This window comes from Sinocyclocheilus anshuiensis, unplaced genomic scaffold, assembly GCF_001515605.1.
Source record: "Sinocyclocheilus anshuiensis isolate Anshui unplaced genomic scaffold, SAMN03320099.WGS_v1.1 scaffold68, whole genome shotgun sequence".
Taxonomy (NCBI): Eukaryota; Metazoa; Chordata; class Actinopteri; order Cypriniformes; family Cyprinidae; genus Sinocyclocheilus; species Sinocyclocheilus anshuiensis.
This window is the reverse complement of record NW_015555741.1, coordinates 773,495-779,732: the sequence shown is the minus strand read 5'-3', so window position 1 is coordinate 779,732 and position 6,238 is coordinate 773,495. Positions and strand designations below refer to the sequence as shown.

Here is a 6,238-nt window from a genome sequence, read left to right as displayed (position 1 = left end):
AATTACAAGGTTTAAACTGATTGAAAGAAAAAAAGAAAAATAATATTATACCTTATGAAACACCACAAGTTTCTCAACTGCATCAGAGGCACTTATTTTTGCAGCCATCTTTCGCCCAGCAGATGGTGGAAGAAGGTGAACCAGTAAAAGCAGTGTAGATAAATCACTGTCCCAGTCTGTAGTAAAATAAAAACAGCAACAACAAAAAAGGAACATTATACTCTATAGAGTGGAATGGGACAAAAAGCATGACGATTATTGACTATATTGACTATTTTTGCCTATTTGAATATGTGGCATGCTCGGGGGTTTTCTCAGCTGACATCTGCACAGGAGGCACAGGAGATGTCTTAGTCAAGTTTCTTGCTTCTTGAATGATTTTTGGTTTAAAGGTTCCATCCCACCTTTCCAAGAGCTTGGAGGATGTGTCCAAATCGAACAGAAGAACAAAATCTTGGTTCACCTTGAAAATATTTATCAGCATTAGACACTTACACATGCACTTAAAGCAACATTCAATCATTTTAAGTATTACTCGGATTTTAAGTATAAACTTGGAAAGGTTTTTAGAATATTTGTTGCTGTATCTGCATTGTGAACAAGTTCCTGGCGATAGCGAAATGTCTGTCTCATCTTTTCAAAAATGGTTTCGTCAACTCCTGTATGAGCAAGAAGTGAAATGGCCTCCACAAGAGCATCTCCCTCAAGCTGATGTTCTAAGCTAATGTCTCTCCTGGTGTTTGGACCTCCTTGTTCAGAGCTAGGCTTATTCTTTCTTTCAGTGTGATGAGAGTTGTTTCTTTGAATGGTTTTTAAACGCCAAGCAAGATAACCACTTCCACTTGCTGAATCATAAAAGTGCTCCTGTAAAATTGGGGGAAAAAACAGGACCATTTTACATTCATACATCTAAATCTATAGCAGGTGAAATGACAGTCACATAAGGTTGTGTGAATTTTAGCGATGAAGATTCCACTTATCAATCAATTCCTTTAAGTAAAAACATTTGATAATTTTATGGGAAAAGTCTTACATATCCCTTCTTGGAAAATGTTCTTCAACTCCTGTATGAGCAAGAAGTGAAATGGCCTCCACAAGAGCATCTCCCTCAAGCTGATGTTCTAAGCTAATGTCTCTCCTGGTGTTTGGACCTCCTTGTTCAGAGCTAGGCTTATTCTTTCTTTCAGTGTGATGAGAGTTGTTTCTTTGAATGGTTTTTAAACGCCAAGCAAGATAACCACTTCCACTTGCTGCATCATAAAATTGCTCCTGTAAAATTGGGGGAGGGACAGGACCATTTTATATTCATACATCTAAATCTATAGCAGGTGAAATGAGTCACATAAAGTCGTGTGAATTTTAGCGATGAAGATTCCACTTATCAATCAATTCCTTTAAGTAAAAACATTTGATAATTTTAAGGAAAAAGCCTTACATATCCCTTCTTGGAAAATGGGTCTTTCAATGATGGAAACAAAGTCACAATTCCAAGGGCATACTGCTCTCTCTGCTTCTGGGTTGGAATCCTCCTACCAAAAATAAATGTATATATATGGGATGGGACAGCACGTACGTGACAGAACATGCATACAAAAAACAGTCTTACATTTAGATTATACATTTATGTCTCAGCCTTAATAGGTGAATAAAAAACATAAAAAAACAGATATGACAATCAATTATCTTACATGTGAAAATGTAGCTTACCCATGCCTCTCTGTCATGTGCCCCACCAGTATGTTAACAAGCGCTCTTCTCATTTCATTTGACAAAGTATCGGTGGCCATGTACTCTTCAAGGACTTCATCTCCTTTTGATTTTTCTTTTAAGGCAGCTATAGCACCATCTAAGTTAAAACAATAAAAGAATAGTTTGCTCATATATCATTCTTAGGCCTGTCACAATAAATACTTTTTGGTGCTACATATTGTCCCAGAAATCAATTGTGATAAATGATATTACTGACTTTTTTTCATTAGTTAGTCTATATTAACATGATTATACAAATATTGCACTAATTACACAAGCACAAAGTGGAATAAATGGTATCACAGACAAACACAGATAGCACAATGTTCAGGTTTGACTGTAACAGTATTTTACATTGTTAAAAGAGCTTTTTTTTCTTGTATGTCAATCATTTGTAAATAACACTACATGTTTCAAAACATCTTTTATTGTGTTTAGGGGTTGTAATGATATTTCGCAGTTTCGCAGTGATATTTTACGATATGTCTTTTAATTCATTAACAAGTAGAGCTTTAACATAACACATTAAAAAAACTCAGTGTCTGATCTCTCACAAATAATTTGTAAAAAAAAAACACAAAAAAACAGCAGCATTACAAGATGGAAATATATAAAAGATATTTAAACTTGCCCTGCCCTTACATCCATGACACCGACTCACTGCGTAGTTGCCAGTTTTGGCGGTCTTTCCAGCTCTATCCAAAGGGCGCTCTATATTACATGTAGACTATAATGTCTATAATTAAATGTGTGCATTTTCAAGTGTTTTTGCAGAGTAAAATATAATAATAATAATAATAATAATAACAGCTCACTTGTACCGCAAGACAGTTAAAATGAGGTGCCGATGCGATCACTAACACTTCAAATACAAAACGCTGTGTGCTGTAAAATAATGAAACCAAACAGGATACTACTGCCGTCTGGGTCCCTTTGAACTTGAGCGTGTCAAAAATGAACCGAAACTCCGTTGCCTCACAGACATGAGAAATATATCTATAGAACATGAAATGTTTTAATAATAAAACAATTCAAATAGAAAACATTCTCAGATTATGTAATCCATATGAAACGCATATAGTGCGCATCCACCGCAGAGATTACGATTAAGCATAAATCTGTGTTACTTAAACTTCAGTTTCATTTTTAAATTTTGTTTAACATATCGTCATACATATCATGAACCCAGCATCGAGATATGTACCGAATGCTGAGTGTATCGTTACACCCCTAATTGTGTTCAAAGAAAGGTTTGCAACAACTGGAGGTTGTTACAACATTTCTGTGTAAACTGTATCCCTTTAGTCATTCTAGAATGATTGGGTGATTTTGTAGGGGAGTGTATCTGCATAGAAAGTAATAAACTACAAGCACAGATAAATACAACAGAACAATGATACAAATGAAATAAAGTACTCTATGTTTTTCTGGTAGCCAAGACGTGTTGTTCACATGCTCTCTATGCGGCTCTGTGTGAGCAACGAAAACCGTGCACAAGTTCTAAAATCTTCTTGCACTTCAATGCTCGCTTGAATATTTGAATACTGAATAGTGAACAGACAAGACGTAAAATCACGTGCAAATGAGTTTTACTCTGATGGTTAAACTTTGCAAATAATCAGCGAATCACTAGAGTATATGAGATGTTTGAGACGGTGCCATCGGACAATCATTTTTATGTAAATACAATGGGCAATCTATCGCGTCACCAAATTATTGAGGTCATGTTTATACATCGTGCGACAAGTCAATACAGATATCATTGTGACAGGCCTAGTCATTCAAAAACCAATACAACTTTAATACTCAAAGATTGATTAGTGTAATAACTTGAATTATTGAATGAACTTGAATATGTTTTTCATCAAATTGTTTAATGGTAACATAAATAAAAACATGAGAAACTCATGTCACCTCCGTTGCAGATCTTTGCTCCTCCGCTGCTCCAACTCTGTCATCTTGCTGTGATGTTTTGAGCCTTTTGGCACATCTTTCAGAGGGCACATCTTGTTCACTAGATGAATGACTTGTCAATGTATCTGTGCAGGAGCTGGCTGCTTCCTCTGCAAAAAAAAAAAAGAAACTTTGAAATTTGAAATTAACTTTCAAAAAATTGTGACCAATCTTTGTCACTGCACTATTTTATGTATGGATCAAAAGTACCTTCACTAAGATCTTTTATGATTAATGTTGATTTTGAGTTTGCTTCTAACAACTCTTCCAAAATGTCTTGATCAATTTCACTGTGGGACTCATCAAATATCCTCAAGTCTGCTCCAGCCTGTAAATCAAATCTGCTTCGCACTGTAGACCAAAAAAAGCAGCCATAACAACAATACTAAATAATATGCCTAAAAATATGGGTTACAATACATCAATATTGATTGATACATCAATTGATTAATCGTATGATGCATCAATGCACACACAAAAAAATGATTAACTTTGATTTCACAGAAGTGGCTTTCTTGGATATTTTTGGATGTGTGTAAAATGCAGAAAATAATGTGCGAGTGCCTTTTGCATCTTGTGCTTAAATTATTAATTTCGCATTGAAAGGAATCAATAAGAAACTATTAAGAAACTTTTTTTTCTCAATGTCCTTATTATGGTACAGGATGTGAAATATTCACAATTGCAATGTTCATGTTATACACTTTGGGTGATGAGTTAATAAAGTTGTATAAAACAGACATATAGTATTGTGATATTGATCACTGCAATTAAGGTGTGAGCAAATATCATAAATGCTGGCTAAGAGAATACTTTCAAATGCCCATAATTTCAAATAAAATAAAAACAAGGACACTTACCTTCATTTATGAAATCTGTAAAAGTGAATCCATTCTGTAACTTTATGAATTTCTTGAAGTCTTTGAACTGCACTCACAAACATGACGTTAACCTAAAGGGAAGAAAGGTCTTAAAACATCTGTGTAGAGAGTCACTTTAATGTTTTTTTTTATTTGTCTGTGACATCATAAAATAATTTGCTAAATATTTTCAGTTCTACAAGTTGTATTATTATCTGAAACCTGCTATGATTTATATTTCATAGTGACTTTTATGATTATATAATGCATTTAATACCAAATAAGCAAAAAAAATAAAAATAATAACAATAATTTAAAAACAAATAAATAAAAGCACATTAAAAGTGGGCACTTCAAGGTTTCTACAGATACATTTCTCATGCCTCATGTACTTTAAGGAAAATGTGTGTTGTATTACTAAAGAGAGATTATACAATCAAATGGGGACTGTTTAAACATGTCCGTTAAAGTTACTCCCTCCCACACTAACTTGTAATTAAAAAGGGGTCATTGGAATATTTTCTCCCGTCAGGTATCTCTGGCTCCACAACTTTGAAAACCCCTGTCTAACTACATTACACTTTACACTGAGCACTTCTTAGGACTGGGTGACAGTGATATTTTAATTATGAGATAACGATAAGACTGTTTTAGCTGGTTAAATAAAGAAACACTGGCCTCGCCTCTCCACATGGCGAGTAAAAGAAAAAGGCGTCTTCGAGAAATTTCAGGCTGTAAAGCGCGCGCAGCACGTCCTGAACGCTACACAAACTTGGCAGTTAACTTAACATTATTTACACATACATACACACAATATTCTAAACTGAATTTGATCAAAATAGCCGGTAAATTCGAACTAGTAACTAAAAGTGGTTGTTTCAGTCAGCCAGCTCAAGTACGCAAGTCCATATCGAATACATTTGAACAGGCTTTTAAGACAAACGGCTAACGTGAAACACAGTGATAAACAACGATTTATCGAACTATTTCGATTTATGGAACGCTTATCTTCATGAAATAAAGAACTTAACTTACCTTCTGCGTTTTTTCCAGTTTATATGTAACGTAGGCCGTCTTATCTGCTCTGCAGCCCGAACTGGAGAAAATTATGTACATTACTTGGGAAAAGTTAACACTTTTGGGCCAGCACGTCAAGAAAATATTGCTTTTTAATAATGAGATTACAAATGACATACTGCAAAGAAAACTCACCGTCTACATTTCCAGTAAATGAGCACTGGCCTCGTCTGCTGCAGGGTCAGTCGAAACAAATGGCGTCTGTGAGAAAAGTTACAGCGAGTGCAGCGCGTCCTCAACGCTACACGAACTTGATATTTAACGAAATGTACAAATAAATAAATAAAAATAATTACACTGACCTATTAAATAGCTTTGTTCGTTTTTTCAATCAACCAGGTCAAGTATTAAAGTCCATATCGAATCAATTTGAACAGTACAGCTAAACCCAATCGAAAACAATGATTTACATAACTTTATGAAATACATTACTTACTTTATGCACTTCTCCAATTATAAATGTATAATAATGTATGCTTCCAGTTAAAAAACACACATTGCGATTCAAATAAAATGGCGTCAGCGAGAAGAGTTTTGGCTGGTTGAAGCCCGCACCACGTAAATGTCCCGGATGTGTAATCGCACTACCAGTGTTAATG

At 34.8% G+C, this 6,238-nt stretch overlaps 1 long non-coding RNA gene across 2 annotated transcripts; it reads right to left on the bottom strand.

Moving 5' to 3' along the window:
- Positions 1–29: 29 nt before the first annotated feature.
- LOC107673253 (uncharacterized) lies at positions 30–4,599 on the bottom strand. Of its 2 annotated transcripts, none has more exons than XR_001632385.1 (4): positions 4,563–4,599; positions 1,708–1,846; positions 1,436–1,529; positions 30–176 (listed from the first exon to the last, which is right to left on the bottom strand). It is a non-coding gene; the product is annotated as an uncharacterized LOC107673253 (long non-coding RNA). The 2 variants fall into 2 exon arrangements; XR_001632386.1 differs by lacking the exon at positions 30–176 and adding an exon at positions 622–864.
- Between the last annotated feature and the right edge of the window lie 1,639 nt (positions 4,600–6,238).